Here is a 16,389-nt window from a genome sequence, read left to right on the forward strand (position 1 = left end):
GTCTCTGAGTGAATCCACAGTAGGAGAATTTTATCTAATATCTAGGTCATTTTGTCTCTTTAAAAATAATAATATATATAAATATATCGAATAGCTTGTCAAATCTGTCCTGTGGTATAACCAAGCCATAATTTGTCATCCATTTTAAGGAATTATAATTCTTTTGAGGCCTTTCCTGGAATATCCCCCAATTCTTCCTGTTGCATTTCTAGTTTATGAATCAAGCCTTTCATTCCTTTATTTATTCAGCAAGTACTTCTTTCCTTAGAAACCATTCTAACAAAGCTTTAACCACTTAGGAGGTTAGAAGGGCAATCTATTCCCAATCCTGTGCGAGTTTATAATCTATTTGGAAGAGCAAGAGAAAAGGACAAGGAAAGAAAGAAGAGAGGGAGGACAAAGAAGGAATGCATTTAAAGAGGTCAAAGTGTTTGTGTTATCTTAAATTCAGAGGGAAATATGTGAAACCCATGAAAACAAAACTATAAAACCTTACTGTGGGATGTGAAACAAAGCTTGCATAAATGGAGAGACTTGTTGAGGTCCTAGATGAGAAAATTCGGTATTGGAGCAATATCAAATATGCCCAAATTAATCTAAAATTCAGTGCACTTCAGTAAAAATACTAACTCCAAATTTTAAAACTTGACAAATTAATCACAAAAATCTTTGGGAACAGTAAATGTGAGCCAAAATAATTTTAAGAGTGAGGGACTGGCCCTTGACAGATCAAAATATCCTCTAAACCAATAATAATTACAGAGTATGATAATTAACTGGAAAGAAAAAACCAAATAGAAGAGAATAAAAAGTCCATTAAAAACAGTTGAGACTTAATGCTAACTTCCAACAAAGGATTTTCCACAAGCTGGACACCAGTCTAATTTATGATGATAGAACACAGTGATTTTTAAAATAAAACTTGGATGGAAAAAATTATAATGCTGTAGCAAAACTCCTTGAATTCTCATCTCCTTATTTATGTAAATAAGGTTTCTCAGCATTTATAACTATAAAAACAAACAAAAAGCATAAATTAATGTTGAAACTGTCTCATTCTCACAGTGAGTAATCTTTATCCATAAGAGTGAACAAAATTGAATTAAGCTCCATCTGTCACTGAGAAATGCATTTATAACACAATTTAATTTTTTGTTTAAGAATTACAAATTTGTTGGGGTGCCTGGATGGCTCATTCAGTTGAGCGTCTGTGGCTCAGGTCATGGTTTTAGGGTCCTGGGATGGAGCCCTGAGTCAGGCTCAGCACTCAGTGTGGGGGAGTCTGCTTCTCCCTCTGACCCTCCCCCATTCGTGCTCTCTCTCTCTTAAATAAATCTTTAAAAAAAAGAATTAAAAATTTGTTATATTGATACATTTTGTACTACTAATAATTAAACGGATAGAGTATTTTAATATCTACAGCTTTAATTAATCCAGGAAATAAATTAATATCTTTTACAGAGTATAACAATCAAATAATCAAAGATTTTCAAATATAAATGTTCTTTAAATTTAAGATAAAATCACCTGGGGTGAGCCACCGATTCTTGGTTTTGGCTCAGCTCCTGATCACAGGGTCCTGGGATCAAGCTGCACATGGGCTCGGAGCTCAGCGGGGAGTCTGCTCAAGATTCTCTCTCTCTTTCTGCCCCTCCCCCCGCTCACTCTCTCTCTCCCTAAAATAAAGTCTTTAAAAAAAAAAGATAAAATAACATGGAAGAACTGAAGTAGAAGTATTAGTTCAAGGATATCAAAGAGTGATGCAAAAATTTCTGGCTATTAAAGAGGTACCATTTTGTTAGGACACTTAGATCTCATATGATATATGTTCTTTACACTGATGTAATATGGTTTTAACGTTTTTTCCCCAAAAAATGAAATGTAGTGATATTTAGCTCTCACTTACGCCTTGACTGGAAAACAACTGAGAAAGGTAGCTCAAACAATAAGCATTTAATCTGGGGTGGGAGGAACAGGAAGCGCAGGCTTGTTAAGTAAGCATTTGGTAGGCAGAGGGTTGCATGAAGGTGTCTTCCTACTACGTCTTGAAAAAGAAGAAGCTCAACAAGTAAATTCAGAGGGGGCTGAGAGAAGGACGGAGCCAAAAAGGAACGACAGAAAGGAAAATTTCAAACCGTTACTTAGGCCATCATTTCAGAAAATGTGTTCCCTGAAACATGAAGTTTCAAGATGTCAGCTGCTAGTTGTTAGGTGAAAACGATGAAAAACAATTTTTTTTCATAGTGATATTTTTCTTTTAAGATGCATCTTTAAAAAATCTACAAATGAGAAGTTTCCATATATATTGATGTAATTGTTTATGCGATTGTTCTACATTAATATGCCTCGGGGGAGTATAGCCGATCCAATGTCAGATTGATGAGTTCAGCTCACAGCTCAGCTGTTCACTGACTGTATACAGCTACGTAACTTTGTGGATCAATTTTCTTTTTAAACTTGGATTTTATTTTTTTAAGATTTTATTTATTTATTTGTCAGAGAAAGAGAGGTTGAGAGAGAGAGAGAGCACAAGCAGGGGGAGAGGCAGGCAGAGGAAGAGGGAGAAGCAGACTTCCCGCTGAGCAAGCAGCCCGATGCAAGGCTCGATCCCAGGACGCTGGGATCATGACCTGAGCCGAAGGCAGACACGCAACTGACTGAGCCACCCAGGCTTCCCATGTGTCAATTTTCTTGTCTGTAAAAAAGGAATACTAATAACACTTCCCTCATAGTGCTGTTGTCAGAGTTAAATGAGATACTACAAGGAAAATGCTTTAGAACAAGGTCTGGGACACAGTAAATGCTATGGATGACCTTGCTATTATTTTTAAGAAATGGAGTGCCACACCTAAGAATATCAGAGATGACTTGATATATGAAGAAGGGACATTCGATATGCAAACTGGTGCATTATCAGCTCAAATAACTAATAATGGTCATGCTGTATGTTATTGGTCATACAACAAATATTAACTTGTTAGCTACTGGTTTGTGATGGTTTTTGTGATTTATCTTTTAAATATTTTATTCCTTTTATAGTCACTAAAATGAAAAGATTCATTTCTCTACTCTATTTTACAAAGTTTAAAGAAAAACATAAAATTTAATTCCTTCTAGCAATTAATCTGAAGCCACATTTTGCTGTCTGGTTTAATCCAAATCACATCTCATGAATTTTTGTAATGTTTTATACAGAAAAATCTGTTTTTAAAAGGCTGAAAGCCTAAGTTTGAGGAAGGCTGGCTTTCACCATAAAATTACTAAATTTGTTGAAAATACAAGATTGTCAAAATACCTGCATTAAATTTTCTAGTTGGATGCTAGCGCCATTTATATGGCACTATTATAGCATTAAAGATAACACTGAATGACCATATATGGACATTTTTTTCAGCTGAATAAATTTAACTATAGATTTGGTCAACACCACCAGTAGGTACTAATGGATTTGTATTAACTTTTTCAAGCTACTAGATTTATATTCAATTCACTGCAGTAGTAACATACTGGTATTTACTTTGGTAATATACTAAGCAATTGACTAAGAATTTTGCCAATGCTTTCAATACATATGCTTATGTAATGAGTTTTATAAAGTGTTTAATTCACTGTCTAACAATAATGAGCTATGCTTTGACCTTAAATAATTAATGGAATCTCAATTATTCTGGGAAGGAAAGAAGGCAGACATAGAAGAGCAATTCTTAAACTCTTTTGGGTTTGAGGAATCAAAGAGAATCTAAAAATTATGGACTCCTTCCAAAAAACTGTACATTCTTATGAAACTTTATATATAATTTCAGGGGATCTGGGTGAGATTTCTCAAAGGATCACCCATGAACAATCTGCATCCAAATTTCATGAGGTTCTAGTTAAAAGTTCAGATTCCTGAGTCCCACTGCAGACTTACTGGATTGGAATCATAGGATCAAGCCCAGAAATAAGACTTTTAACAATGTTCACGGGTGAGACTATTTAAAAATAAACTATTTTTTACAGATTATTTGAGAAAGAGAGAGAGGAGGGGCAGAGGGAGAGGAAGAGAGAAACTTTAGCAGACTCTTCGCTGAGCTCCAAGCCTGATGCAGGACTTGATCTCAAGACCCTGAGATCATGACCTGAGTGGAAACCAAGAGTCGGACACTTACCCGACTGTGCCACTCAGAGGCCCCTAAACTATTTTTTTAAAGACTTTATTTTTAAGTAATCACACCCAATGTGGGGCTCAAATTCACAACCGCAAGATCAAGAGTCACATGCTCTACCAACTGAGCCAGCTAGGCACCCACCAAATAAACTATTTTTTGTCAAAGGAAAACACACACACACACACACACACACACACACAAATGCACATTCATGTGTATCATTTTAAAAGTCAAATAGTACTGCAAGCCTTACGATAAAAGCCAGCAGTCTCCTACCCCACCCTTCCCCAGGCCCACTCCCAGCATGACAGGTTAACACACTCAACTTTTCTAGCTAATTTCACAGATAATTTTCCTCCATATCTTTATAAACTTATGTCACTGCTCCTTGATTTGCCTGTTGACTTCCTGCCATTGTGAATAAATCCTAGAATATTGCTTCCTAACTCCATTTTTCTTCTTCTTACCCCAATTATATACAATTTGTTTTGTGAAATCAATGGTCAGCATTACATCATTGAAACTATATAAATATTGTTCACTGAGCCAAGTAATGCACTGCAATCACACCTCTTTTCCTGTATGAGCTTTCCATTTTTCTGAAGTTAATAATTGCCTCATTTTATCATTTGTTTGGTTTTCCATCTACCTATTGTTAATTTGTCCCCAATGTTCTGGCATCTCTGCCATATACTTATTAATAACATGTTCTTTTTTTTTTAAAGATTTTATTTATTTATTTATTTATTTATTTATTTATTTATTTATTTATTTATTTAAGAGGGAGAGAGAATGAGAGACAGAGAGGGAAGAGGGTCAGAGGGAGAAGCAGACTCCCCGCTGAGCAGGGAGCCCGATGCGGGACTCGATCCCGGGACTCCAGGATCATGACCTGAGCCGAAGGCAGTCGCTTAACCAACTGAGCCACCCAGGCGCCCCAATAACATGTTCTTTTTGCCCAAAAACTTCTATTCCATTTTTCTGACCTGCTCTGGGAGCCTTCTTCCCTCCTCCTCCTCTTCGGCCTGGCTGTTTTCTAGAAGTCCCGGGACATTCCTTCCTGCCCCTTACAACTTTCACTGCTGCTTTTCTTTCTAGGATCTTCTCCTCTATCTTCCACTTTCATATTTTAATCCCCTATTCTGCTAAAATACATATTCCAGCTTCCCAAGAAAGAATGGAGGTATAATGTTTGAGACCTTATATATGTGAAAATTGTGCGCATTCTATGTTACTTGAGTTACAGTTTAGTTTCATAAAGGATTCTAGGCTAAAAATAGTTTTTCCTCTGAATTTTTAAGGTAGTGCTTTATTGTCTTCTACCATCAAGAGTGGTTAGCAGCAATTCCAATGCTATTCTGAGTCATTCCATTTTTTGTGATCAGCTTTTTTTCTCTGAAAGGTATTAGAATTCTTTTCCTTATCCAGGGTGTTCTGAAATGTAACGATGATATGCCTCGAAGTGGGTATTCAAAAAAATTTGTTGTTCTGGGTGAGTCCTATCTGGGAAATTTTCTTCTATCACTTCTCTGATGATTTGTTCCCCTCTGTTTTCTCTGATCCTTTTTTTTTTTTTTAAGATTTTATTTATTTGATGGGGTGGGGTGAAGAGAGCACAAGCGGGGGGGGGGGTGGGAGAGGGAGAAGCAGGCTCCCCACCGAGCAGGGAGCCCAATGTGGGACTCGATCCCAGGACCCTGGGATCATGACCTGAGCTGAAGGCAGACGCTTTACTGACTGAGCCACCCAGGTGCCCCTGATCTCTCTTTTTGAAACTCATATTAGTAAGTCACTGATGGATTCTATAATGTTCTCATCTTTCTTCTTCTGTTTTCCATCTTTCCCAACTTTATCCTCCAGTGTTTGTATTGAATATGTAATTTACACCACCACAGATTTTATTTTTATGAGCTCTTTATGTGTTTTCCTTTTTTGGTCACTTTTTGTTTTTGTTTTGTAAATATATATTCTTTTGTCTCTTTGATGATGATAATCAATTATAGTTTTTTTAAGTCCTTTTCTCCTTGCAGTTTCTATTCCCTCCAGATCCCTTCCACTTTCATGTGACTTTTCTTACCATGTTGGAGGTATTCATCAAATTTCTAGTGATTCTTAGGTTGCCATTCATATTTCAGAATGAGACTCTAAACACTTTATTAGAATTCCCTGTGTAGAGTATTGATTTGGGAAACTCACAAGTCGATGCTCTAGTAATGAACTGGCTTTTTACCGGGCTCCTCCAATTGTAAATGTGCAATTTTTTTTTCCTGTTCTCTGTCATCATTCTACTTCTCTGAGAACTGGGCATTCACTTAATGCCCCTTTTCTGATCCACTGACCAAAAGTTGTCTGGCTAGGCAGGGTGAGTATAGAAAGGAACCTAGGGGTCTAACTATTTCATATGGAGACTTTAACCTATCCCTCCTATTTTCAGCCTGCACCTGACCTCCCCTTCATGGACCTGGCAGGTCCCAAATGCCGAGGCTGTACAGATCCTCTGAGGAGAAGTGACCCTCATCTTCATTCTTAGGTTTTGAATTCTTCCTCTCTGCTCAATTAATTACTACTCCTTCATCCACTTTCCATCCACCAAAACTTATCCTTGGCCAAACACTTATTAAAATCTGTAATCATTGTCTTGCCCTCCTCTTATCTTTGTTCTTTGTAAGCTAATGCCTTTTTTTATTCCTTTGCTATCATTTGAGAGAGATTTGAAGAAGTGGGGGAGGGGCTAGAAGCCAAATACCTGTAGACAAATCACTGTTTTAAGGGAGAATTCTAAAGTATATCTTGGGCAACACACACTTTGAGGGCCACTGGCTAGAACACAGTTGGAATACTGGATGACTGCTGACTAACTACATGAACTGATGGATTTATATAGAATTAATGATTTAAGAAAAACAATCAACCATGTTTGTTGAATTATCGACCTGGGGGGATCATCAGATCCCGAAATAAAAATTCTTGTCAAACAAACAAATAAATAAGAAAGAAAAAAAAAGATAGGAAGAAAGAAAAATCACAAACATGTTAACCGTAGCTATTTTTTATTTTTATTTTTTTTTAAAGATTTTATTTATTTATTTGAGAGAGAGAGAATGAGAGATAGGAGCATGAGAGGGAAGAGGGTCAGAGGGAGAAGCAGACTCCCCGCTGAGCAGGGAGCCCGATGCGGGACTCGATCCCGGGACTCCAGGATCATGACCTGAGCCGAAGGCAGTCGCTTAACCGACTGAGCCACCCAGGCGCCCTGTAGCTATTTTTTAAAAAGATATCCTACATTTATTTTATTTTTTTTTAAGTAATCTCTACTCCCAACGTGGGGCTCGAACTCATGACTCTGAGACCGAGCATCTCATGCTCCATGGACTGAGCCAGCCAGGCACCCCTAACTGTAGTATTTCTATCTATGGATACATTATTATAGTCATCTTTGTACTTTTCTATATTTTCTAAATTTTATGCACTGTGGATCATTACTTTTTGAGTGTGAATGGGTATATGGGAGAAAATTTCTGTACCTTTCCCAATACCTCAACTGTGGAGGTGAAATGAAGTCCACAGATTAATTGAACAAGCTTTTACTGAGTGCCTAGACCAAAGTAACACACCTCAGAGGCAGTAATAAATAGGTAAATATTTTCTGAATCATGATCTGAAAAAGAAACTGTTTTTGAAAAGTTTAGAAGAAGGAAGTGTCTTGTGGGCAATTTTTTCTTTTTTTCTTTTTATTTATTTTGTATTTATTTTTTTAAAAGATTTTATTTATTTGAGAGATAGAATGAGATAGAGAGAAAGCATGAGAGGGGGGCGGGTCAGAGGGAGAAGCAGACTCCCTGCTGAGCAGGGAGCCCGATGTGGGACTCGATCCCGGGACTCCAGGATCATGACCTGAGCCGAAGGCAGTCGCCTAACCAACTGAGCCACCCAGGCGCCCTTGTGGGCAATTTTTTAAACTGAAAAGCAAGTGTCTTATTGACATTTTTACATTTAATTTGTTTAAAAACAAAAACAAAACATGTATCTGGTGCCTCATCTCACAGATTCTATGCGTAGAGTTGGAGATCAAGAAGACTATGGTCTAGGGATGCCTGAGAGGCTCAGTTGGTTAAGTATCTGCTTGCAGCTCAGTTCATGATCCCAAGGTCCTGGGATGGAACTCAGCATCTGGCTCCCTGCTCAGTGGGGAGCCTGCCTCTCTCTCCCTGCCTCACTCTCTCTCCCCGACAAATAAACAAATAAAATCTTTAAAAAAAAAAGGAATTTGTAGGCTAGACTAAGAATTCATAGTGATGGTGTGGTGGGTTCTTGAAAAACACTCAAGGAAAATACAGCTGCCTGCATTTGATGATGTATAAATGAATGCATATGTGGTTGATTCTCTTGGTTTTCTACCCAACAGTCATTTACCCCACTCTGCACTTCTCTTTGTTAGAGCCTTGATTTTGTTCCAGTGACTTCACCCTTCCCACGTGTGATTTAGGAAATCTTTCCATTAGTCAAAGCTAATCATGGTAACGCCATATTTCCCCTGCCAATGATTAAAACCTGTAGAGCTTCGGAGAAAGTAAGACACAAGGGAAGAGACCACCCCCATCATCTATTGGATGCTGTTGCATCTGCACATAATCCCAGGAGCTTTGGTGACAATTCTGCTAGCAGCCTGAAGAAGAATCCAACACACAGAGGAAAGTAGAGCCAAAAGAAACCTAGAGAAGCAGAACCAGAACTCTGATGCAGCATGCTTGGACTATGACCTACCTTTGGATCTTTTGTTTTCTGAGAAAAAACATCCCTTTATTGTTTATTCCAATTTGGGTTGGAGCTTCTGGTACTTGCAGCAAAAGGCATCCTCACTGATACAGTATGCTTTGTCTCAGGAAGGGGCTTTGGTGCAAGGGGCTGATGAGAGAAAAAGCAGTTGGTACTATTAAATGTTAGGCAAATTAGACAAAATTCACACCTGGGGCAGGATTCTCTGCTGAACCAATTTGGTGATGCTCAGGCAAAAGGGCTTCAAGGTTAAACCAGGAAATTAGGAACGAAAGTGTGAGCCCCATAAATGATCAGTTTCCTAATGGGGACTTATAACCGGTCGGCAGTGATCTCTTTTTCCAACCAAAGGAAGTAAGTGGAAAAAGTTCAGGAAGTTTTCCTCATCTAGTGATTATTACAGAGAATTCTTTTGTGAGGGTCTAGAGCTTACATGCAGTAGGGACTGTGAACTTCATTCATTCATTGGCTCATTCATTCATTCATTTAGTGAACAAATGTACTTTTGAGAAGATACCATGTGCCAGACATATTAGTCAACAAGACAGACATAGTCCCCTGAACTAAAGGAATGTATTTGTCTAGTGGGAAACAAAGGTGTTATATATTTGTTTACTGCTTAATTATAAATTGTGATAAACATTTATTTATTTTTAAGATTTTATTTATTCATTTGACAGAGAGCAAGAGAGAGAGAGCATAAGCAGGGGGGAGCGGCAGGCAGAGGGAGAGAAAGAAGCAGACTCCCCGCTGAGCAGGGAGCCCAGTGCGGGGCTCCATCCCAGGACCCCAGGATCATGACCTGAGTCGAAGGCAGAGGCTTAACTGACTGAGCCACCCAGGCGCCCCTGATAAGTGCTTTAAAGGAACAGAAAAGGGTGCTATGACAAACACTGGAGGGAAAAAGGGTCCTTAATTAAGAATGGAGACTGAGAGTCAGATAGTGAATGGGAGTAAGTGACAATAAATTGAGAACTGAAAGATAAATAATTATTCAGAGGGAGTTGTGAGCTGTGGGTGAAGCATTACTGGCAGAGGCCTGGTAGAAGAAATGAAAATACACCAGTGCGGCTGGAGGATAGTGAGGTGGGGGGGATGTAAGATAAGTTTGGAGAGGGAGGGAAGGACCTAAATATATGGGAGGTTATGTGAAGAATTTTGGCTTTTACTAAGTGCAGTGGGAAGCCACTGAAAAGTTCTAATCAAAGAAGTGACAAGAAACAGTTTATATTTTTAAATGATCCCTATGGCAGCTGCATGCAGAATAGATTTGAGATGGGGCAAGAAAGTAACCAATTACAACTATTGCAGGCAGGAGGTAATGCTGACTTGGACTAGGCGGGTGGCAATGGACAGGGAGAAAAATGGATGTGAGAAATATTTTGGATGAGGAGAGGAAGCAAAAGGTTAAGGATGCGTCCTAGGTTTCTGTTGTAAACAAATGTGTAAAGGCAGGTGTTATAAATGTGTAAAGAGGAAAAAGGCAAGAGAAGCAAGGTTTGGAACGAGAAACAGTTGAGAGTTCAATACAGGATACCTGTCAGTTATCCAACTGGACACATCAAGTACATAGCCGGTTAGAAAGATCTAGAATGGAGGGGAGGATTGGAGGTAAAAGGTCAGGTATCATCAATATATATAGATGGAATTTAAAGTCACAGGAATGGATGAGTTTATCTAGGGAGAGGGAGAGTACGAATGAGAGGAGGAGAAGAAAAGCCCTGAGGAGTTCCATATTGTAAAGGATGGGGAGAGGAGGACCCTCCAGAAGAGGCTGAGGGAGTAGCTGGTCAGGTTGTTTAAAACTCGAAGAGGTCTACAGTACTTAAAACGAGGGTTTCAAAAAGGAGGAAGTGTCAATTATATTGATTGCAAAGAAGACAGGAAAATGTCCCTTGATTTTGGCACCATAGAGGTCACTGATTGCTATATGAGATTATCAAGTGGATTTAGTTCTGCTGCAAATATCAGAGAATCAATTTACTGTGGATTAACCCTTGCACCATCAGAGTCCATTGGATCCAATTTTAGAGTTTGAGTATCTTTTCTGAGAGGTTCTAACTATCTATAAGGATGGATATTTCATGAGTTTTCTTAAACTGTTTTTTCCAAAAAACAAAAAGTAAATGTACTTAAAAAATGTAATAACTCATTCTGTTTTGCAATTACCATATTGGGTACATTGAAGTCTTTCATAATTTATGGGATCTTAGTGATCTTAATTTTCTTCAGCTTTAACCATTTTGCTATATTATCATTCTAGGAATTATTTCAACATTACTCAACAACTATTCCCAACTACGTTAGAGAAGACAAAATAATAAGAAAACAATTTGGAATTGCCTAGAAGGTTGATTCAATAGTAAAATAAATCATCACTATTACATCATTCTTCTATTATCTTATTGTATTGTCCAAAGCACTACATCATCTTTTAAGAAGGTATAAAAAAAATCTGGAGACGTTATCTTCATAGTTTTTTATCAAACCTTTTATTAATCACTGATGAAAATTGAGAAATTTCATGTTTTGTTCCATAATGGCAAAGAAAACAAAACTGATAGAAGAAAACACTTCAAAAATATTAGAAAAATCAGAAAACAAATGCAGAAGGACAATAGACTTTAAGGATGATGGTGAAATTTATCACACAAATGGAATACCAGACAATGAGTCTTTATTTACTTACTTTTTAAAGATTTTATTTGTTGTTTTTTTTAAGTAATCTCTACACCCGACATGGGGCTTGAACTCAAAACCCCGAGATCAAGAGTCACATGCTCTACCAACTGAGCCAGCTAGGCAGCCCCAGATGATGAGTCTTTAGATGATGAAATCCTAAATTTTCTCAAACTCAAGAATTGATAATTCAACAATATATATTTAAAGATAAAAAGGAAATATGGTATTCCTATCCATTCAACGGGAATGACTTCATTATTTAATATTTTGCAACAAGAACCCAAGCCATCCAAAAAAGATGTGATATATTTTGTCATCTTTTTTGATGTTTTGTGTCATATATGGTTGATATAGTTTACAAGTCAACAAATGCTAAAGGCAAGGTCTATGCAAAGGTGACTGGAAGGAAATCGTGATGTAGAGAGGAAAAATTCATTGAATGGCTAGTTCTTTTTTCTCCAGCTTTATTGATATAATTGACATACATTGTATAAGTTCAAGAAGTCTAATGTGCTTAAATTGCTAGTTCTAATTGTTGTTTATAAATCTAAATATGAAAATGTTTTACAGCTAAGAAGATGGCTATCTTCTTTTCAATAAAATTCCAAGCCACCTACATTTTCAAAAGTATTTTTGTTGATTCAAATATAAGAAGCAGCAAAAGTAAGAATACACTAGCACATTAGAGATATATTTTTAATTTGGAGTCAATATTTATGAGATGATTTTGTTCCTGGTTCATATACATTGACTTGTCAACAGTTGTATTTAAAGGATATGGCTTGGGGTACCTGGCCTCAGTCAGCAGAGCGTGCAACTCTTGATCTCAGGGTTGAGCCCCATGATGGGCATAGGGATTACTTAAAAAAAAAAAAAAAAAAGGACATGGCCCATTTAGGGTAATATTTCTCTAACTGCAGGAAAAGATAGGATAAAAATTTGGATTTGCTATGTTTAAATTCTTTTTTTTTTTTAAGATTTTATTTATTTATTTATTTGACAGAGAGAGAGAGAGCGAGCACAAGCAGGGGGAGTGGCAGGCAGAGGGAGAAGGAGAAGCAGCTTCCTGGATGAACAAGGAGCCGAATGTGGGACTTGATCCCAGGACCCTGGAATCACGACCTGAGCTGAAGGCAGTTAACCGACTGAGCCACCCAGGCGCCCCACTATGTTTAAATTCTTTTTTTTTTTTTTAAAGATTTTATTTATTTATTTGAGAGAGAGAGAGACAGCGAGAGAGGGAACACAAGCAGGGGGAGTGGGAGAGGGAGAAGCAGGCTTCCCGCGGAGCAGGGAGCCCAATGCAGGGCTCGATCCCAGTACCCTGGGATCAGGACCTGAGCCAAAGGCAGTCGCTTAACCGACTGAGCCACCCAGGCGCCCTGTTTAAATTCTTATTAAAATTTATTTTAAAACTTTTTTACCACTATCCTTTATTCTTGCTTCCTATAAATGATTCGCAAAATGACTTAAAAAATAGGGTGTCTGGGTGGCTCAATCGGTTAAGCGTCTGCCTTTGGCTCAGGTCACGATCCCAGGGACCTAGGATCGAGTCCCATGTCAGGTTCCCTACTCCACAAGGAGTCTGCTTCTCCCTCTGCCCCTCCCCCCACTGGTTCTCTCTCTTTCTAATAAAATCCAAAACAATTTTTTTAAAAATATGAAAAAATAAAGCAGGTCCATTGATGATGATTGGTGTATTGAGGGTTAAACAAGCAGAGGTCTGTTTCACATAACAAGCAATAGAGAACACAAAACTGGACCCTCTTATAGACTGCTTTTGGCTTCAGGTAATAGAAATGTTATCTCATCAAATGGGGGAGGTCAGATTAGGGTAGATGTATTGTGGCTCAACAGTATTATCAAGACACAGCTTGCTTCCATCTCTCTGCTCTGCCATCTCCAGAACTAACTGGTTTCATGCCCAGGCTGCTAGTAAGATAGCTGTAGCATTACATGTAGACAAACAACATCCAAAGGAAGAAACCACCACCACCCACATCGCTCCTTAGAGTTCTCTATTAACAGTGAGAAATCACTCCTTCTCTGGTTCCTTTCCTTCTTGCCTCCTTGGCTAGAATTGCCTCATGGGCTCATTCCTGAACCAATACCTTGCTAAAGCAATGGAATTACCCTCAGATCATTCAACTAGTTTGGGGATGTCAGTTTACCCAAGGCACGTTGGCCTAGGGGAGGGATGGGCACCTGAACAAACCTGGAGTTCTGTTAGGAAGCAGGGGTAGTAGATATTAGGTAGGCTACAGGGTACAAGGCGGTCTAATCATACAAGTGAAACTCCTAAAGCAACTTCCAGAACATACATTCATTACCTGGAGAGAACTGTCACCAGGACTCAGAACAGAATAGGATAAGTAAGTTAGCCCTTTTACAATTCCTCCTTTCCCATTTTAAGTGTTATTCTGTCATCTCCCAAGAATTCTGGCTATTGTTTTACCCCCTTCTCCTCTTACCAGCTGCATACAGGGGCAGCTGGTTGCTAGACTTTCTAAGACGGAGTGAGATGAGGTGAGTGAGATGTATGGAATCGGGAGACAAGGCACACGACCGCGCTGGAGACTGGCATGGGAGTATGACAACCGTCAGGAATGAGGTAGTGACCAATGGATGACAGGCAAAAGACAGGGCTTTTGAAGAGGCCTTGAACAGACAAGAAGAGAAATAGTGAAACTGGGATAGGAAAGCTGTCTATAGCTATCTCCTCACATTTTGCTGGTCAGGATTTTTACATGCTTTTAAAATTAAGAGCAAGAGGTGTGGCCAGAACCAGAATGAGGAAGAATGTGGTGTTGAGAGGAAGCAAAGGGAGAAAAGGGAGAGAAGGAAACCATTTCAGTTCCTTTTTTTCTCGCCTAACTGAAGTCTATCCTTAATAGTTTGAGATGCACACACTCCCTTTAGAGTTGCCCAGTGAAAATCAAAATTGAGGGTAAGGTCTGGGGCAGGCGGTTTTTGAATTGCCTCTTTTGGGTGATTCTGCACAACTTGGACTGGGGCTGGAACTGAAATAGTCCTTGGAGGTGGTGGGACACAAGGGACACCATACCGAATTCCTCTTCAGTGTGCAGTTACAAAAGCTGCAGGCACAAGAGAATGCACTTGAGTTGGAGAATAAAGGACAATTTCTGAGCAAGGATTGGGGAAGGGAGGGTGGTCAAGCGCCAGCCGTAACATGACCTGGGACCATGTCTTAATATAAGTCACAACAGATGAAGTCAATACCTGTTACATAGGATACTGACCAGTACCGGCAGTTCCATGAGGTAGATGCTACCAGTAAACCAAGAGAGAGACCAAAGTTGCAAATCAGGGTTCTGCGTACACTCCATTGCGCAAAACAAGGATTGCTTACTGGCATGAACACTTAATCCACCATTTTAACAGCATAAATCTGAAAGGAAAAAATGACTGTTTCAATTTCTACCACCTTTCCCTTACCTTTGTGAAATTTCAGCACATCATCATTCACAGCTAGTTTCCTACCAAAGCCAGAAAGAAACATTTTTTGATTACTTATGTTCATGGAAATACATTTGCCTTTTTGAGTTTCCAAGAGCCCTCCTTTGAACAAGTCTAAGAGAGTGCAGGTGAGTCACTGTTCACTGCTCATGAAGGGGAAGCTAGGAGAGGGAGGGTTGGAATCTTCCTTTTATCTCTATTACTTCTCATCAGAAAAACTGAAGAGCTAACGCTATAAGGCAGATTAAGAAGCTGCTTTGAGTCTGTCTGGCACGTTCCTTCACCCCCACAGGCTGTTGGGAGAGTTCTACACCAGAGGCTAAAGTTCTCATGGAGGCTGGGTGGGACTGGGTAGGAAAGCCGACTCAAATACCTTAACTCCTCCTTTCCCCAAATCAAATAAGATCTATCTGCTGTTGACATCAGATTATTATGTGCCTTGACTGTTAAATATGTATTAGGAAAGCATTCTCTTGTTATGAAGTAGCTTCTCTTAATTTTCTAAATCTATGTAGTGAATTCCATGTGTTTTTTAATTTCACAAGCAACTTTTTATGTAACTACGGTATAGTGACCCAAGATGCTAAAGAGCAAATAATTCGACTAGACAGTTTAAATTAAAAAACAAAAAACGGAGAGATCTAATCTGGATATGGTAGAAACATGCCAATACCTTGGGTGTCGTGAGATTCGAACCAGTCCTGTGAAACAGCAACCTCCTGTATTAAACCCTTTCCCCACCATGGGCTTTCCATACACGAGCACTTGCACCTGCACAAAGCGAGGACCCAAGTTCAGGGGCTTTGTCTCAAAAGAACAAAGATCGGCCCAGCTGCCCCCTCGCTTTCGAAGGAACGCAGCCACCTCCGGCACCCCTCGCCGCTCGCCAAGCTGCGCCCCTCCGGCAGCCCACCCCGGCCGCGCGGCGCCCGCCCCCTCCTCTCCGGCGCCTTTAAGCGCCGCACCCGCCCCGCCTCCGCTCCCCGCGTGCCGGGAGCACAGGGCCGCCCGATCCGGGCCTCGCCTCCCGCCGGGGTTACGTGAGCCCGGGGCGGGCGGCCGCCGGGCCAATGGCCGCCGCCCGGGCGGCCGCGCTCCTCCCGCGCCGCCGCCGCCGCCGCCGCCGCCGTGGGGCTGCGGGCTCCTCCCGCAGGAGATAACTGTCAGCGCGCGAGGCGGCGGCGGCGGGCCGGCTCAGTCATATGACCGGCCTCCGGCGGCCCCGACGCCGAGCAGAGTTACTCAGCCGCAGCGGCCCCTCGCTCCCACAAGGCTGGGCGGCCGCGCCGCCGCCGCCGCCGCCTAG

General features: G+C 40.1%; 1 long non-coding RNA gene across 4 annotated transcripts in view; it reads right to left on the reverse strand.

Annotated features, from left to right (window-relative positions):
• LOC141372664 (uncharacterized) overlaps positions 1-16,099 on the reverse strand; it is a 52,892-nt gene extending 36,793 nt beyond the window's left edge. The window contains exons 1-3 of one of the 4 annotated variants that reach the window (XR_012378064.1): positions 15,757-16,091; positions 14,867-15,015; positions 14,671-14,701 (exon numbers count right to left, since the gene is read on the reverse strand). This is a non-coding gene — a long non-coding RNA (uncharacterized lncRNA). Of the gene's footprint in view, positions 1-8,912; positions 9,054-14,670; positions 14,702-14,846; positions 15,016-15,756 lie in introns of all 4 variants that reach the window. The other 3 variants (XR_012378063.1, XR_012378062.1, XR_012378061.1) reach the window with 3 other exon arrangements.
• Between the last annotated feature and the right edge of the window lie 290 nt (positions 16,100-16,389).

This window comes from Callorhinus ursinus, unplaced genomic scaffold (assembly GCF_003265705.2).
Source record: "Callorhinus ursinus isolate GAN/ISIS: 27379988/994484 unplaced genomic scaffold, GSC_fseal_2.0 scaffold4, whole genome shotgun sequence".
NCBI lineage: Eukaryota > Metazoa > Chordata > Mammalia > Carnivora > Otariidae > Callorhinus > Callorhinus ursinus.